This window comes from Aptenodytes patagonicus, chromosome Z, assembly GCF_965638725.1.
Source record: "Aptenodytes patagonicus chromosome Z, bAptPat1.pri.cur, whole genome shotgun sequence".
Classification (NCBI taxonomy): domain Eukaryota; kingdom Metazoa; phylum Chordata; class Aves; order Sphenisciformes; family Spheniscidae; genus Aptenodytes; species Aptenodytes patagonicus.
In genome coordinates this window covers 48,348,684-48,369,923 of record NC_134982.1, presented here as the reverse complement: position 1 = coordinate 48,369,923, position 21,240 = coordinate 48,348,684, and positions in this window count along the sequence as shown.

The following is a 21,240-nucleotide window of genomic DNA, read 5'->3' as shown; positions in this document are numbered from 1 at the left end:
GTCTATAAATTCTCTGCTTTCCTTGTTGCAGTGTGAACTTCCTTGCACACAATCTGCCACTCATACTTTCTACCACCATTTATCAAAAAGTATAATGAATAAGAGAGAGTAATTACAGATGTAATATTACTTCCCTCTCCCATTTAATATTCAGAGGTACATTTAGCTCCATTAGCAAGCCATAGTAGTAATAATTTTATGTGAGGTATACTCAGAAAGAAAATGTGAACTAGAAGAACTAGTAAAACTGCCTGCAGTGAGAGTGTGTCGAGACTTCTATAGTTCAGTGAGCATGTTGCTGTTTTTTCTTTAGATCTAGTCAGCTTGGATTTTACAACTTAGGAAAAACAAGCAACAAAAAGTTTTCATTTCTTGTAAGTTGGAGCATAGCTATGGTGCTAACTTTTTAATACAATCAATGAACTAAGCAGCTAAGATCTTAAAGACAGTTCATTTGACTGATTTCAGTAAAGAACACAGAAGAATTGCTTGGTACTCTAACCCTCTAGCAGCTGGAGCACAGATGCTATAGGCTATACAGGGGCAGAGGTTATCCTACAGACTTTATAAATTTAAGCCACAATTTGATTGTATCACATGGTCAGAACCCAAAACTAAATATTTATACAACATATCTATCCTTGTAGGTTCAGACACAAAATCACCTCTACAGTACGCACAACTGAGGCACCTTCTTCAGAGCTGATCAAGTGATTGCCCCTCTTGGTTTACCACTATAGCAAAAATAGGGCCACAGCTACCACACATCTCAGAGAGAAAGCTACAAGCAGCAGTGGAAGACAGGCAATACTGTTACTTCCCAGTTATGATGGAAGTACAAGATCCATCTAGCCCAATCTGATCCTCACTTCTGGTCAACACTGGGCCATTAGGAAAGAGCAAAAAACAGGCAAGCCTACAGTCCTACTTGCTCTAGGTCCTCCCAAAACTCTGCAAGGAATTTCTCTTAATAGAAGTCTTTGTTCTTCTCTGTTCTGCAGTGTGGGGCCACAAACATGAAATGCAAGAGAAAAATCTGAACTGATGATACATTACTTTAATGATACAATGTGATTTACTCATTTTCTCTTCCAAATAAAGGTGAATTATAAGTAGGATTATTAGCACCACCCATTACAGAAGTTGTCAAAATTTTCCAGAACACATCCTTGGTTATAGTTTAACACTTTATTCAACTACGATTGTGCTGTACAGGTCTCCAAAGCTTACGTTTGTATAGCCTTACTCCAGGCTTGGGCTGATCAGGTCTTTGCTTACACCACAACTTTTCCAAACCTCCCTGGTCCCAGTGAGATATTCAGACCAGATCATAGAATCATAGAATCATAGAGTAATTTGGGTTGGAAGAGACCTTTAAAGGTCATCTAGTCCAACCCCCATGCCGTGGGCAGGGACATCTTCAACTAGATCACATTGCTCAGAGCCCCGTCCAACCTGACCTGGAATGTTCCCAGGGATGGGGCATCCACCACCTCTCTGGGCAACCTGTTTCACCACCCTCAGCATAAAAAATTTCTTCCTTATATCTAGTCTAAATCTATACCCCTTTAGTTTAAAGCTATTTAACCATTACCCCTTCTCCTGTCGCAACAGGCCCTGCTAAAAAGTTTGTCCCCGTTTTTCTTATATGCCCCTTTAAGTACTGAAAGGCCGTAATAAGGTCTCCCCAAAGCCTTCTCTTCTCTAGGCTGAACAACCCCAACTCTCCCAGCCTTTCTTCATAGGAGAGGTGCTCCATCCCCCTGATCATTGTTGTGGCCCTCCTCTGGACCCGCTCCAACAGGTCCGTGTCTTTCCTATACTGAGAGCTCCAGAGCCGGATGCAGTACTCCAGGTGGGGTCCCATCAGAGCCTTCTATTCTTTCCATAGCCCTATCTTTACTATAGAGTAGGGCTTGCATAGAGTTCAGCAAACATGGTCTAGGATCCCAGATTCATCAACAAAAAGCTCATTAACTGAACCCCATTTATCCTGTACAAATAGGGCAGACATCTGGCAGAAAAGATGATACAGTATCTTATATTTAAGAAATTATCTTTACATGTGTACAAATAAAATGGCTGAAACAAGGTAATTCTAATTCTGCATCTCCCAGCTTTTGAGTGATTGATTTTTTTTGTCTTTAATAATGCTGTTCTCCTAACTTTATGCATGTATTGCAGGATACTTCCAATAAAAAGGAGTAACGTGGGCCTTAATCTTAAAATACATTCCAGATATGAGTAACTTTCTCAGCCTCCTTCGTGGTAGACATGCATGATGCTCCTGGAGGGATGGGTCAGGAAAGAGGCAGGGATCTTCTACATAAACAAAAGAATGTCTGTTATTAAATTTATAGAGATGATCTGGCCAGTCTTAACTTCCAAATTATGTTTTAGTTTTTGGAAGTGTGTCAAGGGCATTTCAGTGCATACTGAGAAGTATTTTGGTAGAACAGTTTTAAACTTGTTGGCATAACAATTTATTGGCTATGAAGGGTTGTGTTTCTCATATTTGATCCACAAATGTAACAGAAAATGCAAACAATAATAACAAATCAGTAACTGAATTCACACTAGAAATATTGTGAACCTTAGACAAGTAATGAGATACTTAATTTTAAATATTGCCAAAGTCAGAAATAGCCAAATGCAAGTTAACTATTAAAAATATATATATATATATATATATATTCTGGGTATAGAGAAATAGCATAATTGTTTTCTATTGCATGATATATTACAGGCAAAAAAAAGGAGAGATGAGAACAGCAAGAAATGTAGAGCATAAGTTTAGATTCCTGTAATCTCCCTGAAGCTTAAACCTTTCCACATTAACAATAAACTAAAGCAATTAATTTAATCCTCAGGTCTTTTCAAAATCAATGTGACTTCACCAAACCCAATACTACACTGAAGCGTCAGTTTCAGCATTGATAATTAAGAACTGAAGTAAGTTTGCTGGACATCTGAACCCAAGGCTAAGAATTAGGAGCAAGCCATTGGCCTCCGCCCATATTTGTATGCTAATAAGTATGAGATAGAAGCTGGTCTGAAATATCTGAAAGCTTTAAAATCTGTTTTTTCCAACCTCTGCTTTCAACAAAACATATGGATCTTAACTTCTTATAAGATCTTATATCAATTAAAACTCATTCTCTTTGAAAGCTGCTAGATGCTTTAATTAAACATACATAGAAGAACATAATTTCCAGTTTTTCTTACTCTCATAATAGACAATATCATTACAAAACATAATTATCAATTTTCAAGGGTGATCATTGCACATGTGGGAAATGTTTCCTTTTCATTGCTATGTTAATTGGATGCAGATATTTTGTTTAATCTGTTTTCTACCCATAAGGGATGAGGATTATGTTAATGGAAAGCCAAACTCTCACTGAGTTGAGAAAAATTCATTGCAGAGCTTCAGACAAAGCTATCTTCCTTTTTTTTTTTTTTATCCTGGGATAGATGGGGAAGAGTTCGGGCTTCCTTTCTGTCTCGAATATTGTTCTAATATCATTTTCATAGTAAAGATATGGCACTTTAAAAAAATTATTACTATAACTACTTCTCTGTAATTCATCCAACAAAGAGAGTTCTAGTTCAACTAACAGTGATAGATACACAAGGAACAGTTACTCAGCTGCACACTCCACTACCCCTATAAAGTAAGCAGTATAAAGCTGTTGTCAAGAATTTGTCACCTAGGAATCCTTCTTCTCTACAGAAAGTCTACTTTATTTATATTGATTATTAGAAAGTCCTGAGACAGGGAGAAAAGACCTGACTCCATGTCTGTAGTTTAGATGAATGAAGAATTTGACAATTCTATCTACAGACAGAATTCCTTTTATCACAGATCAATTTTTATATGTGTGGAATATGATTCCTGTACCTTGAAAGGAAAATGTATGTAAAAATAAATGAACAAGCTTACTCAAGAGGAGCTTTTTGACCTCTCAGATTAAAAAGTGTCATATAAATACACTAGTTTTGATAGCCAACAGTGGAGAATTGTAGTTTTGACAGCACAAATGCCATTGTAAGAGAGGGTTTCATCAAAAAAGTTTGGGGGATCAAGGCCCTACTACCTGAGTAAAAATCAAGCCCCAAACTAATATCGTTCTACTAAAAAGTCAAAAGCAGTGATTTTAGTTACAGTATTTCTTCTCCATGCTGAAACAAAGACAAAGAACATTTCATTATTTAGGATCAATTAGAGACAAAAGTAATTCATCTAACAATTTAATTCCTTTCAGCAATGTTTAAGATCCTAAAAACAAGGTAATCAATTCTACTCCTAACTCCCCAAAAAGCCAAATCTATTCACTAATTTCATTCTTATTTGCAATAAAAACAAATTAATTAGAACAAGCTCCTTTGCAAGACATCAGAAGCAATTCCTTCAATTATTTCTTTCCAATCTACAATAAAAAATTCATTAACCTCAGCTTCATTCTGAAATTTCAAAGCAATTTATTCAATAACTTCATTTTCATTCACAAACAAGTTAATTACCCCATGTCCTGTTCCACAAAGTTTTTCTAAGACAACTGCCTCCCTTAGTTAAATACACACACCTTTCTCCATTTTGAGAAGATATAAATTTGTCTCTTGCATCATTTGAGATGCTGGCCATGATCAGACAGCTAGATCCTGAAACAGCACTTGCTGTGCACCAGGCGATTTACAAGCATCAGTCACCTTTCAGGATTAGCCCCAAACTGAGCTGTTCCTCACAGCTGCTGTAGTCTCAAAGCAAAATGTATAGCAATATTTGCTCTAGGTTGCATGAGTAAACAGCAAAGCAAAGTTTTATGTTTCTATCTCCAATTCTGTTATATTAGCATTGGTGATGTGCAAGCATCAGTGCTGCAAGTCATATTGAGATATTAGCATTAAGTATTACAGGTGGATTAATTGTCCCTCTCAAATACTTCACAGAAAAATTGAGTGTATTCATAAAAGTTACAAGACCTTGTAATGTTTTTGCTATTTAAGCCTGATGTTACATATACCCATTTCCCTATCAAAATAAAGCTTTTACAATTTCCTGTAGATTATGAAATTAAAATTTTGCCTTTCAGAAAGTCATTCCTATTGCCTTAATATAGGTTTAATGTCATTAAGATGATTAAAGCATATAGAAAGACTGAAGCCTTGAACTGCATATTTATACCCTTGCCTGAAAACATCCATGATCCCTCAGGCTAATGTTTCAGGACCCTGCAAGCTGTCTCCTCTTCACAGCTGACCATCCTCTTGCTTAGGAATGGCAACACCTTACCATGGAAAATTTCTACAGAGGTGCAGATTGAACTAACAAATGTTTATGGAGTCTGGCTTTCTTTGTGGAGCATGATTTTCAGAAAGTACTAACTCTACAAAGACTAGCCTACCAATACATTTGAAGGTAAGAAACAAAAATCACCAGTCACTCTTCCATTTTAGCAAAAGGTTAGTCATGGACAGTTTTAGAAGAACAGGAAAAATAAAGTCATTCTAAGATACAGTGTAATGAAATGGAGAAGTCAAAGAGTATTTTACTTAACTTTTAGGCAAGATTATGATAAGTAAAGAATAATCACATTAAATGTTAGCCCTGTAGATTCTTTTTCCCATTCCTTTAACGTTCACCTTTCTTTCAAACATATATGAGCTAGTGTCATTGTGCGAATAGGAAGGATTCAGACCTCCTTCCTTCTTTACTCTTTTAACTTAGCATTGCCATTAAATGTTTATCATCCTGGCATCAAACAATAAGGGATCTAAAAAGTAGAAATAGCAGAATCAGTAAAACTTTCCAGCTGCAGGCATACCCCTTGAAAAGCTCTGCCCACAAATATTTTTATTAATGCACTTCTCTAACAGGGCCAGAAAGCTAATATATTCCCAAGAGCTATTTTCAGTTTATAGACAATTGGCATTAGGTCACCAAGATCTAGTCATTACAAGGTCAAGGAATGATGAATGTCATGCCCAGACTCCAATGACTGACAATTCATGTCCATACCAAATCTTTGCTCACAGGCAGGTCCAGGGACAGGACCTGCTCACTGCTCAGCAAATTAAGGGTACTCACAGTCCTTTGCACGACTCTTGAGGCAACATGCCTCCCGAATGTTACGGGTTTACAGTTTCTCTGTGGCTTTAAACACCTTCCTGAGTATCTTGGCTAATAAGAAACTTGCCTTTAACCCATCATTACTGAAGGTTATTCTGAAGTCATCAGAGAAGAAACTGGTTCACTATGATAAAAAACCTTAAGATAAATGTGACCTCTCAGGCAAATTGATTGATGTACGGAGCATTATTCTAACTGAGAATACTAAAAACTGTAATGTGTTGAGAAATCAAATTGATAACCTAGAAAAGAGATCTGCTGCAGAAACAAAAGCTTGATGGGAGTTTTTGGAGGCATGACAATAAGAAAAACTAATTTTTATTATTTGCACTGTATTACAATGTTTTGTAATATAATATATCAAAACTTTCTGATGAAGTTGCACTCTCTTCCTACTTCTACGGCCTTGATTGAAAGCCAAGGTTACAGTGAATAGGTATTTATGACATTGCAGTGCCTTTTACCCAAACTCTTACAGTGATTGATGAGCTACCTAGTAATCATTTCACCCAGCACTGAAATCTGGTTACTTTTTCTGCACAAATCAACAGTGCCAGGGCCCAGACCCAAGATGTTGTGAAGAGACGGCCAAGACCTGCCCAATTCTTTGACTACTACCTCCTGCTGTTCTTCCATGTGGGCACCAATGATACTACCAGGAGCAACCTCGACAACATCAGAAGTGACTACAGAGCCCTAGGGGGGATGGTTAGGGGTATGGGGGCCCAGATGGTGTTTTCCTCAATCCTGCTGGTGAGGGGAAAGGGTTATTAAGAAGAAGACACTGATACTGTGTGTCAACAATTGGTTGCAGAGCTGGTATCAGCAACAGGGTTTTGGTTTCTATGACTGTGGGATGCTGCTTGAGCATCAGTGTCCACTTGGGAGAGATGGGATCCACCTCACTAAGTGGGGCAAAGGTATCTTTGCCAGCAGGATGGCTGATCTGATCAGGGGGGCTTTAAAGTGGGAATGAGGGCAGGGGAAGTGTTATCAGCAGCCCTCTGATGGAATGATGGACAGGGTTGACAAGCGAAGACCCTGGAGCAACGTGAATGAAAAGAAACACAAGATCAACAAAACTAGACTTAGGAGGGATGACCTCAAGCATTTGCATATAAGCAAATGTGAAGTGACTACAAGACACCATTGGGGGGGGAGGGAACAACAAAAAACCACCAAACCCAAAACAGGCTGTTTCTGGGAAATCAGCATGCTGGAGTGCCATTTTGAAGTGCCTGCACACTAATGCATACAGCATGGGGAATAAGTATGAGGAATTAGAGATCTGTGTGCAGTTGCAGGGTTGCAGTCTTGCTGGGATCACAGAGGTGTGGTGGGATGGCTCATGTGACTGGAGTGCTGCAATGGAGAGATTCAGTTTCTTTAGGAAGGACAGGATGGGAAGTTGTGCTTTATGTGAGAACAGCTGGAATGCATGGAGTTCTGCCAGGGTTGGATGAGAAGCCAACTGAGAGCTTATGGATAAGGATTTCCTGGATACACACCAGTATGGGTGACAATATAGTGGGTGTCTGCTATAGCCTTTCTGATCAGGAAGAACAAGTGGATGATGCCTTCTACAGACAGCTAGAAGTAGCCTCCTTTTCACAGGCCCTGGTCCTCATGGGGAACTTCATCCACCCTGTTATCTGCTGGAGGAACAACACAGCAGGGCGTAAGCAAGCCAGGAGTTTCCTGGAGAGCATCAATGAAAACTTCCTGAAGGAAATGTCAAAGGAAACAACAAGCAGATGTGCTCTGCTGGACCTGGTACTCACAAACAAGAAAAAACTGGTTGTGGATGTGAAAGCTGGTGGCAGGCTTTAACAAGAGTATTTAACAAGGCTTTATCAAGAGTAGTCTACCCCAGTGAGCAGGAAATAAGGTAAAAATCTCATGAGGCCTACATGGATGAACAAGGGGCTCCTAACAAAACTCAAACATAAAAAAGAATTCTAAAGAAGGTCAAAGCAGGGACAAGTAACCTGGGAGGATTATAGAGGCACTATCTGAGCATGCAGAAGGATGCATGGCTAGGAAAGCCAAAACTTACCTGGAACTGAAATTGGCAAGGGATGCCAAAGGCAACAAGAACGGTTTCTCTAAATCCTTAAGTGGAAAAGAGAAGATGAGAGAAAATGTGGACCCTTTGCTGAATGTGGCAGGAGGCCTGGTGACACAGGATGTGAAAAAGGCTGAGGTACTGATTGCCTTCTTTGCCTCAGACTTTACAAGCAAGCTTGGCCTTCAGCAATCCCAGAGTTGGACCAGATGGACTCCAGAGGTCTTTTCCAGCATCAGCCATTCTGTGATTCTGTGATTCTGTGAGTGTTAATGCAGTGAGGTAGAGATCAGGGAGTTTGGCCTGGCCTGGTTCATTTACCGTAGGTTCTAAACTGATTTTGGAGACCTAAGGGGTTAGCTAGAAGTGTGCATACCAGCTATATAGGGAACAGGGTGACAGACTCCCTGGGGTGCAGTTGGACCTAAGAGAGTCCTGAAAGGAGATGCCACGTAGCAGGGCTGCCAAAAACTTGGCAGTTACACTACATGTGAAACACATGGTGTCACTGGCCCCAGGTTTCTTTGCAGTAGCAGGAGCTGCTGCAAAACCTGGAGTGAACTATATCATCAGAGACCACCTTACTGATTGTAAGAAAGACTGCCTTCTTCAGTTTCTCTCTAGCTTCTAAGACCCATGCTATGATCAGGCACTGAGAGCCAGTGTCTGACCAATGTAAATCAAATTACTGCTTTGCAGGATTCACTGCTGTAATTTTGGATTAACCCTGGTGTTAATGGAGTGAGAGGGCAGCGCAGCACATATAACAAAATCAATGTGTATTCCAGACATTAACTTATAATTTCTAAAAGCTTCTGGCGCAGTAGAAACAGTTACAAACCCAACCTACCAGGTGTTGCCGGTAGAAAGGACATGACAGGACAAGGTATAGGAAAAAACAATCCACGCAAAGAAAGTGTGCTGGTTTTGCACACCTGACTGATAAAACTATCTTTTTGCCATGGTGGCACATATGATTATTATCATTTAATTTTATCAGCTTTTTCTCATATGTACATCCTAGGCCAGAAACTTAACAGAAAACTTCTTTTTTCTTTATTTTAGCTTTACTAATGCTGCAGCTGTCAGTCACAACAGCCTAAAATCTAAGCATAGAATGCAGCAGCAGTTCTTGTTATTTATTGATAGTAAAAGAGAAGCCAGAGACCTAACCTTGTTAAATCAGCATTCAGCAACTGTCTTTCTTACCTTCTGATATTTACTCTCAATGCATATTCAATGGTGACAAGCCCATTTTTCATCCCTGTGTTGAATGATTAGTATTTATGAAAATGAACATGTAAGATACACAGTTTTTCTGTACCTGACCTCATTTGTCAGGAGATGAGATCATTCGATGCAATTAGGGTGATGACAGAGACAGATGGTAAACGATCATACCAATGGATTATTATAGTTTCTTTTTAGTACTGACACACATTATAGAGTAAGATGCATTAGCTTAAAATGTCTTTGGGAATTACAATAACAAAATGTCAGTTATATGGAGTTCACCATCACCCTGGTTTTCTTATTACGAGGAGAGGAGAGGAGAGGAGAGGAGAGGAGAGGAGAGGAGAGGAGAGGAGAGGAGAGGAGAGGAGAGGAGAGGAGAGGAGAGGAGAGGAGAGGAGAGGAGAGGAGAGGAGAGGAGAGGAGAGGAGAGGAGAGGAGAGGAGAGGAGAGGAGAGGAGAGGAGAGGAGAGGAGAGGAGAGGAGAGGAGAGGAGAGGAGAGGAGAGGAGAGGAGAGGAGAGGAGAGGAGAGGAGAGGAGAGGAGAGGAGAGGAGAGGAGAGGAGAGGAAGACACCCCAAACCAACATTCAAAGTGAAATGTCAAGGGACATTCATGCCAGTTATCCTAAAACAAATGAAAATTCATGTTATCACTTGCTTGCAATACCTTTAACTGCTTATTACCTTGTGCAAACACTTGAACTTTTCCTTCTTTTTTTAGACTTACTGTTTTCAGTTCTGGTGGTTTGTCAGGATCAGGATGGACATTAAAGGCTGATGATAGCATTAATCACAAAATAAACCAACTTTTGACATCTTTAGTTTGAGAAGTAAAGGAATAAGTTCCAGAGATTTTCAAATAAACTAAACATTGTCAAAGCATACTGAATGATTTTACATAGCAATCAAATTAAGTTTTAATTTTAGGTTCAGGTATAACCTGGTTAGATTTCTGGTTTTTTTTTTTACAGTATTTTTTTCCATCAAATATCTGTCAGCTAGCCTACATCTTTGTGAAAGAAATATGCTCAGAATCCAACATTAATTGTACTACAGTGAGTAGAGGGAATAAAAATTGTGGTGGGTCCCAAAACAAAGCCCATAATCAAGCATGAAATACCATTGTATTGGGCTTCTGTATGTGAAAGTACACTAAAAATTACCTGAAACACAGTTTAGTCTCTCTCTTTTGCTCTCTCCTACTTCCTCCTGGCAATTCCAGTGTCATCTGGTTTTCTCTAGCCTCCTGAGTCTTTGTTTCTTTTGCAGCATGACTCCTCAGAGAGGATACATTTTTTTTCTTTCTTTTCATGGTCTGGTGAGTAGAACACTTTCTGTGGGAGGTAATAGGACAATAGTTATTTTAGCAGCGTTTAAAGAAAATGGGTTAAAAGATACCTTTCCCAAGATTCAGAGCCCTAGTGGATAGAGTTACCTCCTTCCCACCCTGGCTAAAATTGAGGCTTACATTTCTCCTCAGGTTTTACTTGTTGGCAGTAGCCAGTTACATGCTGATTTTGATGAATAGCTCTTTGGGGAGGGAGAGTTGTCTTAAGCATCACGGGACCTATTTCTGGAGTTTTGTAAATGCATGTCAGCACAAATTGTTGTTTTGAAACTTATGCTGTTTACTAGATATTCCAGAAAGGCTTCAAGAGCTAGTATGGATGGTATGTGTTCCTTACTGTACTTTTCCAGTGGCTCAATCATGAGCCCATAACAGTTTCTAAAAAGAAAGTTTAAGACTGGTATCTATTTTAAATGATGAAATTATATTTTTTGGCAAGCTGAGTGTCTCGAATGACAACTAGGAAGACTCTGCCAGCATGATTATTTTATTCATTAAAAATACAGATAAATTTTGAAGTACATTTTTAAAATGTCCATCTGGGAGGATCCAAATGAAAATTTCATGATTCAGCCTTATGACAGCTGTACATAACAGTAGGCCTTCCATGTCCCTGCTGACTTGTCTTGTTTAAGAAAAAGTCAGAAATACTTGAAGAAAAACCTGCATGTGTATATGTACAGTTATGGAGCATTTTTGTTGCAAGCTATGTTGGAACCATGTAACTTGTGGAAGACAAACAAAGGGAAAGATGGGAAAAAGTGTTACTAGTATTATATTATGCCAGAAATCATGAATGGTGACAACATCGTCAAAAACAGCTTAAAAGAGAACCTGTAAGAACTGGAAAGAACAGAGGACTTGGAGGGGGCGGGGGGGGGGGAGAAAAAAAAATGTTTTATAGTTGACTACAGTATATCACGTAATTATCTTATTTAATCATTAAATTTTGTGTCATCATGCACCCAAGTATGGTTGTAATCAGACTGGAAGTCTGCTAGTTAATCTGATAACAGATTCCCATAAATATTTCCCCAGCCAATATATATCTTCCTATGCTAATTATGCAGAGACCAGTGGGACTTTCTCTATTCAGCTTCATTGTTGGTCAAAATATTCACAAATATATAATCATTTACATTTACCTTTTTGCTCTCCATTTTTACCACATCTTTAAATGTTTACGCTTTTAACCATGGAAAACTTACACCTTTTTGCTATATCTCCACCTATATATGCTTTCTATTTTAACACAGAATTCTGCACTCTTGAATGCAGCAAAATATTTAGAAACACCATACTAAATCCCTATGATTCCTGTGATTTGCTCCTAAATTCTCTAGCAGTTGTAGCTATGCCTGATTTCCAGGCCAGGAAGTTCTTAATTGCATTCCTCTGAGCACAGAGGAAACACGTGAAGTATCAGCCGTGATTTTATACTTTTCTGCAGTATAGACAACCTTTTCTTACAAACTGTTATTATAAACTGAGCCTTTCCTCTGGATGCAGAAGATGAGGGTCCACACTTTAATATGACTTTAATAAGTAGTCGCTGTCCACATGACCGTGCTGCCTGTGGAGTCCCTCATGTTAGACACAGAATGGACTTCTATCTTTTCCTTCCTTCTCCTGTTAGAATTTTACCTTTCGTTCAAGCAGTGTTCAACTTACCGACACCAAGTTCCCTTGTCACCTTCAGAAAACTTTAGTCATGTAAATAAGCATTAATCTCTTCTGTTGTAATAACAGGCTTTCCATGTTGTGGTTTTTTTCCCCCTTCCCTATTTTGTGTAGCACCTGATTGTATTTGGGACATGCTGAAAAAGCAGCTTGTTATTGTTCAGAATTTTTCAATACAAAATGTTCAGAATTTTTCAATACAAATGTTAAAATAACAGCACACTACATATTTATAGTACCATATACACTTTGTAAGCAGTTTTCGTCTATTATTAATCAATTACTCTCTTTCTAGAAGTGCTTTCATATTTCACTTAATACAGATAACAAATAATTTTTAAATGGACGTTTTAAGATTGTAAGAGACTTAACCTTCTTAAGTTGTCCTTCAGCTTCATGTGTCTCTACATACTCAGATGTACTTCAGAAGGTATGAAAACCCTTGAGGTATGCAATGCCGTTCAGAGGGACCTGGACAAGCTCCAGAAGTGGGCCAACATGAACCTCATGAGGTTCAACAAGGCCAAGTGCAAGGTCCTGCATCTGGGTCGGGGTAACCCCTGGTATCAATAAGGCTGGGGGATGAAGGGATTGAGAGCAGCCCTGCCAAGAAGGACTTGGGGGTACTGGTGGATGAAAAGCTGGACATGAGCCAGCAGTGCGCGCTCGCAGCCCAGATGGCCAATCGTATCCTGGGCTGCATCACAAGAAGCGTGGCCAGCAGGTGGAGGGAGGTGATTCTGCCCCTCTACTCTGCTCTGGTGAGACCCCACCTGGAGTACTGTGTCCAGCTCTGGAGCCCTCAGCACAGGAAAGACACGGACCTGTTGGAGCGGGTCCAGAAGAGGGCCACGAGAATGATCAGGGGGATGGAACACCTCTCCTATGAGGAAAGGCTGAGAGAGTTGGGGTTGTTCAGCCTGGAGAAGAGAAGGCTTCAGGGAGACCTTATTGTGGCCTTTCAATACTTAAAGGGGGCTTATAAGAAAGACGGGGACAAACTTTTTAGTAGGGCCTGTTGCAACAGGACAAGGGGGAATGGCTTTAAACTAAAGGGGTATAGATTTAGACTAGATATAAGGAAGAAATTTTTTATGCTGAGGGTGGTGAAGCACTGGCACAGGTTGCCCAGAGAGGTGGTGGATGCCCCATCCCTGGGAACATTCCAGGTCAGGTTGGACAGGGCTCTGAGCAATGTGATCTAGTTGAAGATGTCCCTGCCCATGGCAGGGGGGTTGGACTAGATGACCTTTAAAGGTCTCTTCCAACCCAAACCGTTCTATGATTCTATGATTCTATGAAAACAGGATTCAAAAAGGAGAACTTCATAGGACCTCTGATTATCATGATGGTGGTAAAAAGATTCCAAAGACAGGTAAGAAATACTACATTAGTGGACATTCTGAATGTATGAAAAATGTATGTCTTCCTTATATTTACTAAAACATTCATCTGCAATCAAATCTTTTAAGACAGTATCTTCTAAAGAAGCAAATAAATTTCATTAATTTGCTATTGAATTCATTTTCAATTCAGAATAAACCTATCTCAGACTGGGATTCACTTAAATGCTATCACATAGTGTGATAAATAGTGTGTTCATATGTTACCTTTGAGAACTTGAAGCAGCTATTTTATCTGCATGCTGTTCAGAAATTTTTTATCGTGATTCAGAATGTCCGCAGTACTACTCCTTATGACCTGTTCAAAAGTCACCTTTGGCTGTCATTGTATCATTGTATTGTTAACCTGAATTTTGTCTCCTAATTATAGATCAAACCAAAATGTTTTCTTTTCTTATACGGAGTATATAATTTTATTCCATCAATTACATTTTAAATTGAAAAGCAGCTTTCAACTGGCAATGTTTCAACAACATTTCAGAACTCCTGTCTAGAAACTAGTTCAATTTTGATGAAGCTGTGTTTTTCTGATCAAAAATTGTGTCAAAAGAATTCTTTACTAGTACAACTACATAAGGCACCTCAGGCCTGGCTTAGTTCTTTTCTGATTTAGGATTTCTCTTGATCTTACAAATGATGAGAAACTTTATGGCATATAAAAGGAACAAGAATGTAGTATATTCTTCCTTCTTGTGGAGACTATGCAGTCTAATGATTTGAATGAAGGCTAGAGAAGAGGGAGACTAGAGTTGGTCTCCCTTCCTAGCAGAAATAAGCCAACATAACGGGAAAGAAATCTGTGTAATTTATTACTGTATTCTGGTTAACAGCAGGGGTTACATATGTTGTTCTAAACTTTAAAGAAATGACTTAACATAGCCCTTTCATTTGTTTGGGTTGTTAACGTTAAAATGAACACTATGAGTAGTAGCTACTAGGAAAGTATACTAGCCATCTCTTCAAAACCTGTATTTATCAATAGTTACCAGAACCGAGATGTCACCACAATGTTTTCATACCTTCATAAAATTAATATTTTTCTATAACTAAGTCTGTGATGGAGTAACTTTTCACTCTTCTTAAAAAGCTGCTTTAAGCATTATAGCAAAAAACTTTTTTTTATAATTTTTCATCCATGTGAAAATGTGTGTTCAACCTGTATTTATATTCATTTATATTCATTAATGACCATATAGTCAGCTAAATTTTTATTCAATTTATTCAAGAGCACAATAAACATTAAAAATTGAGCCTGATTCTTAGTTAGAATCAAATGGATTGAAATAGCTTATTGCATATCTATTATCTTCTAATTTTAAGTCATCTAAATTTTGTCAATCGACCCAAAACTTGCCAGTCAGATTAGTAAATAAATACAGTAAACATCCACTGTTTTCACTATGCATTGCTGGGTGAATAACCTTGTCATGTCCATACACATTTATCTGCATCAGCTCTAAATTTAGTTTGTCAATTCTGTATGGCAGGTTGTATGGAAAGGTCTATCTAACACAATGCACAGAAAAGTGTATCTCCCTGAAAACAAAGAAGGAAAAAAAAAAGATAAAAAATACTACTTCCTTCTTCAGAATTAGATCTCTTAATCTTGATTTTGAGCCAGTAATGCTGAAGTTAAAACAGAGCTGTAGTATCACTAAATAGTCCAAAACAGATCATTTTTGTTGGTTCCAGAGGTATTTATCTTAATTTTACCTGATTCTTCAAGTCACTGGGTTCAAATTTGGTATAGTCATGTAGACATACAGAGAATCAAGAATGAAGTTTTATAATCCTGAACCATCTCCAGGTTACCCATTGCAATGTAAAGCATTTGCTATAAAAAAAGAAAAACAGGTAAATCACAATGATCATGATGAGGCTGGTTGTTAAAGTCATAGCTTTAGCATGGCTTGCAGACAAAAGGAGTTTGTACACATTTGTGCAGCAGAAAGATATGGGTGAAAGCAGTATGAAGTGTTCTTAAATTGCATCCATAACCTGAATCACTATGACAATATGGGGGGGGGGGGGGGGGCACTTTTTTGTGTTTTCTGTGTTTGCAATGTAATAATGAGGAAATAAAACTGTAGAGAATTATGACTAAAAATAACTTGATATGCAGAAGGTAAAACAATATCAGTCCCACTTACGTTAGAGAGGAAAGTTATCAGAAATATAATAGCTAATATGTTAAAAGATCATCTGAGACAATATTACGCAATTACAAAATTAATGAATAAAAAATACTCCATTATTAATACAAATATATAGCCTTTCAGATTAAATTAGGTGTGGGTTGCGGAGATTTTTCTTTCCTCTGAAAAATGAAGAATGTAAGAGCTGAAGGAAAAATTAGAAAATGACCGTCTTGTAACAAGAAAATTTGGAGGTATATGGTAACAGACTCTGGCAAAATGCTGTGAATTTTTTACATTTTGATTAAATGTAATATAATATGCTTTGAATAAATTAATTTAGATATTACAAATATTATTCTCTGTATGACATATTAAAGAGGATTTCATATAGAGAATACTCATTTTTAAATTAAATGTTGATTGCTAACATATGACACAGAAATCTTCCAGTCACCAAAGCATCCAGTTTACAATCTAAAGTTTAAAGTGCCAGAGCAGTAAACCTGATGATCATGTCTCTACAGACAATATGCTCTCCTGTAATTTATAACTTACTGCATTTCCCACTTTTACGAAATGTGAGGACCGTAAGCACAACCAATCCAACAGATGTTCTGCATTTCCAGCTTTCCCTGAATTAAAATGCTCACACTCATGGCTTCAGGGCAGAAAGTGTTTTCCAACTTAACTTTGTTTCTGAATGTAAATGATTAGCTGGATGTCGTTGCATTCTGATTTTTATACCGTGTGCCCACATTGTTCTTTAGGTTTTCTTATTATTTCAGAATGTTCAAATAATCTCTTAGCAGTTCAGTACTTTATGCTGGTTTTAAAGTTATAAAACTGCAAAGAATTTTGTTCATATTTATGAAAAGGTGACATAAAATTAACATAAATACATGTATAACAATATTTTCTTTTATTTCTGTTGGTATAGTATAGGAAATACGCTTTTAGTTTAATAAGTGTCTCCTACTGTATGTTAAAATAAGCACATTCATGGGTTATGTTCTAAACTACTCTGTTTAATTTATATTTTCACTTTCAACACACACCATGTACCATAAGATATAGCAATCTCTGCCCTCACTAATGACACACAGTGCCATACCTGTTATTGATAAGAGAAAAAGTCTGAGATGAGATACTTTTTGGGAAAGGTAATCTATGGCGTGATAAAGAATATTCAAAAAATGGAAATGTTGGGCTCAAATTTCATCCTGAAATGACTAATACAGTGTATCAGAACTTCAGAAGTCAAATCATAAAAAGGTTTTGATCAAACGATTACCTTGGAATATATATGTTACTATGGATACCTGGTTACTAAGGTTACAACCAAACCTGTAAAATAATATAAGATCATGACATACTTGATAACTCAAAATCACAGTAGGAATCTACAGTTCTTTGATTTGAACAAAGATTTTTCTTCTTTGACTACCATTTCAGTCTTTCGACTATTATTCTTTTTGTGGTGGTTACTCTAGCTTTTAAAAAAGAATGAATTTATAAAGATGCCTTTAAATGTGTTACCTAAAACTCCCATTTATTATAATGAATTCAACCTTTAAAGAAAATTGTACAGTCAAAAAAAGTATTTAGTTCCTTGATACAGCCCGGGCTGTAAAGAAAAACATTGAGGTGAGAAACCCGAGTGTCAAGCCCAAGTAGAAGGCACAAATACAAGGAAGACAACTTTGGTCCACTGTTTAATTTCCTTCTGAAAAATCCCTTTTCCATCCTTTTCTCTTAAGATTTTAAAAAATGTGGAGTAGATGCATATTTTAAGGTTTGCTAAGTACTGCATGCCACTGAGCTCACAAAATTATAGAACTATAGGCGTGTTTTACCGCACCCAGCTGGTACTGTGAAGAAGTTGGAACAGATGCAAGCGGTGGAAACAGGCATGCCCATAGATATGGGGTCCTTTCTGTTGTCTTCCTTCAGAGATTTTATATAGAACAGGCTTTAAAATCTAGCCAGATATCTGTATCAATCACACGGTTTAAAATGCCCAAAGAAAGAAAATTTCTCATGCAGACTTGCCCAATACAGAGCTCTTCTCATTATCCAAAAATGTCTATTATTTTCCAGGCAATTTTTATGTTGCTCAGGGCCTATTGGCAGAAGGACAAGTGTGACTAGATTCCAATGCTTGTCATAAACTCTGTTAGACATGAAGCTAGATGTTATCCTAAGGGCTCTGCTGCAGGTCCTAAACCCACTTGTATAACACATGTCAATTTGAAAAAGATCCTACGTCCCTCTAATCTCTTAAGGTGTCTAGGGTCAGCCAGTAGTTTTATCACTACTTATGCAAGGAAGTGTGTGCATGGAGATCCATGCATCTTTATCTGTTTCTGTTGTTGTTATTTTTAATATAAATTAAAAGGAAAATTTCTTTTTTGAACTGTGGGTTCTTTCAAAACTAAAGATCTGGTGTTCACGAATCCTTAAGGATGAAGGCCAGACAAGTTTCATAATATCTCAAGGAGGAAAGGAAGGTTCCTCTCAGTTAACAAAGTTTGTTCAAAGTTTATTATGACTAAAGGGAGAAAAGAAAAAAAAAAGTTAAGCAATTATTTTTAAAGGAAACACTTTAAAAATAAGACTAGGAGTCTGGTCAGCTACCCAAAGTGTGAGGAAATTATAATCCTTATTTGAAAATCTTCTCATATGAGCTATAACAGTTCAAACTGTTCATTTTTAGAAGTCCTTTATAAAGTCTGAGCAAATGTAAGGTCAATTTATTAAAGTGAGTTGGAATTTATTAAATATTCTTAATCATAATTAAGCCTTAAATGACATATGAAATCAATGCAGTTGGTAAGAAAACATGAAAAATTGCTTTATACCACAGCTTAGGTATTTAAATATTGGTAGCCTGTAATTTTATGGAACATTAAGCACTAATTATTTGGGACAATAAGTATAATATAGCCTTGCTAATATGTATAGAGAAATAAAACATGCAAAACAAAAATTAAGCAAATTATCATATCCCAGTAATGGAAAACAAACTGAATATTCAAAACCCTGAAAAAAGAAACTGCCACAGAAAAGGAAAATTTAAAAGTTAAAAAAAAGTCCATAGTGACTAAACTTTAATGGGAATATGATGGGAATGTCAATATGAGCATTGGCTCCCGCTCCATACCATGCTCAGCTCTGATGCACAAATCAATTTCTCCTTATTTTAGACAAGAGGTGATTTAAGAAGTGAATAAAGTTATTCAGAATTTTCTTTATAATCAGAACTCTCTTGAAAAGAAATGTGTCTTGGAGACTGACCCTTTAAAGCTTTAAAAAGTTGAAAATATCTGGCTTAGATATCTGAGTTTCAATTTCCAGTCCAAAAATGTTATTTTGTTTCAAAATGCAAATTTCTATTTAAAAAAGTTACAGAAAAGGTCATAAAAGTAATTATTTTTTTGTCTTCCTCTGAATTCAGATTGACAGTTTTCAAAAATTATTTGTCTTCACTTGAAATGTACTCACATAGTCTCATGTCCAGCTCTGCTAGAAGATGAAGAAGTATAACAAAAGTCAGAAAGCAGGTTCTATTCTCAGCTCTTCTGAAAACTGCCTGTGCAACCCAAGCAAAGCACAACTTTTCCCATTCCTCTCTTTACAGGTGTGAATTGTAGAACTGAAAGGAAAACAAGAACTGTTTCCAACTTCACATGAACTCTAGTAATAATCCCACACACAAATGGACACCTATCTTTGAGCAGCTGGATCTCACTCCACATGGCATCTGTGGAGCGAATGGCAGTGCCAACCTAGACAAGTACCTCAGATGCAGACATCCGTGTTGTAAACACCTAAGTTTGGTGACATCAGTCACAAAGTTCCTGTCACATATTGCTCACACACAGAGTGACCTCAAACACTCTCTTCTCCTAGAGAAAAAACATTTATTTAATTTCATTTATTTATTTACTTATGAAAAATAAGTGTAGATTTGAGGTAGTTTAGTTTTAAGGAAGAGTGGAAATTTCTCCTCGTGGGAAGAGGAGTTCGTTTTTGCATGAAAGCCCTTTTCAACAAGTCTGACAAGACAGTCTGCTTCAGACATGACACAAAACATGAAATGTTTTGGTTCCTGCTCATGTAGATTCTAAAATACATTTTGATAAAACAGTAGAAAAGTAGTGTAATGATCCAAAGCCTAAGAAATGATCAATCCTTTGATCCTTTTTATGTACACATACAAAATTTTTAATACACTTTCCATCCAGAAATCTACATTGTCATATCATATTAAAACTCTTTATATTTTGTAGTCTACTTGCACCAGAAACAACACTATAAAAATAACAAACCGACCTCTTTAACAACTAATTGTAACTTCTACAACGTGACTGAAAACTGATTACTTCAGAAAAATATATGCAATCAGAATGACTTTATTAACTACCATATTTTATTTCTTCTTAAAAAAAAAAAATTTGAAGAGATTTTTCAGTAGCCATTTCATAGCACATGATCTTTTTTTCCAATCACTTTTTAGGAATAATAATTTTTTTTTCAGTGTATCCATTTCCCATTTGTAAAACACAGTCAAATTCTCTTAAAATATGCTGTGGAAATGTGCTAGGTGGTAGTATCAGGAAGATTCAGAAGTTACTATCAATAATACACAAACTACTAAGCTGTAAGAATAGCCTGGGATCCATATTTACTGCATCCTCAGTCATCAAATTCTCATCTCTTGATATGGCAAGAAAGAAACAGAAGAAACTTGAAAAATGCCCAAAATATGGACAAATCTGAAAAGACAGGTGTATGAAGGATAATAAGTTAGATATCATAGAGGTTAATGAGATACATTGGAGTAATCCAGTCTTTAACAAGCTTGCTTAAGATCTTTTACACTGTATGTCCTAACATTAAAATCCTGCCTTTTTCAATCATATAGTAACTGTACAGTAATGCCTGAGGGAAGAGGAAAAAGGAGTGAAGTAATCAAATTTGGAACGTCAGTGCTATTTAATTGATATGCTCCCCATGTGCCACCGTATCTTGTTTTCTGCCAGTTAACCTCACATTAGACTTTTGTATTTTTCCTCTTAATAGAATGGCAGGGTAGGAGCAAAGGAAGGCCAACTTGCAGACAAACTAATAGATATCATTAGTGGGACTGGCTTTTATGCACTTTTTCCAGTGCTGAGCAAATTTGACTATAGAATCAGCAAATGAAAAAAATCCTCTTAGGACAAAGAATTTCAGACATCG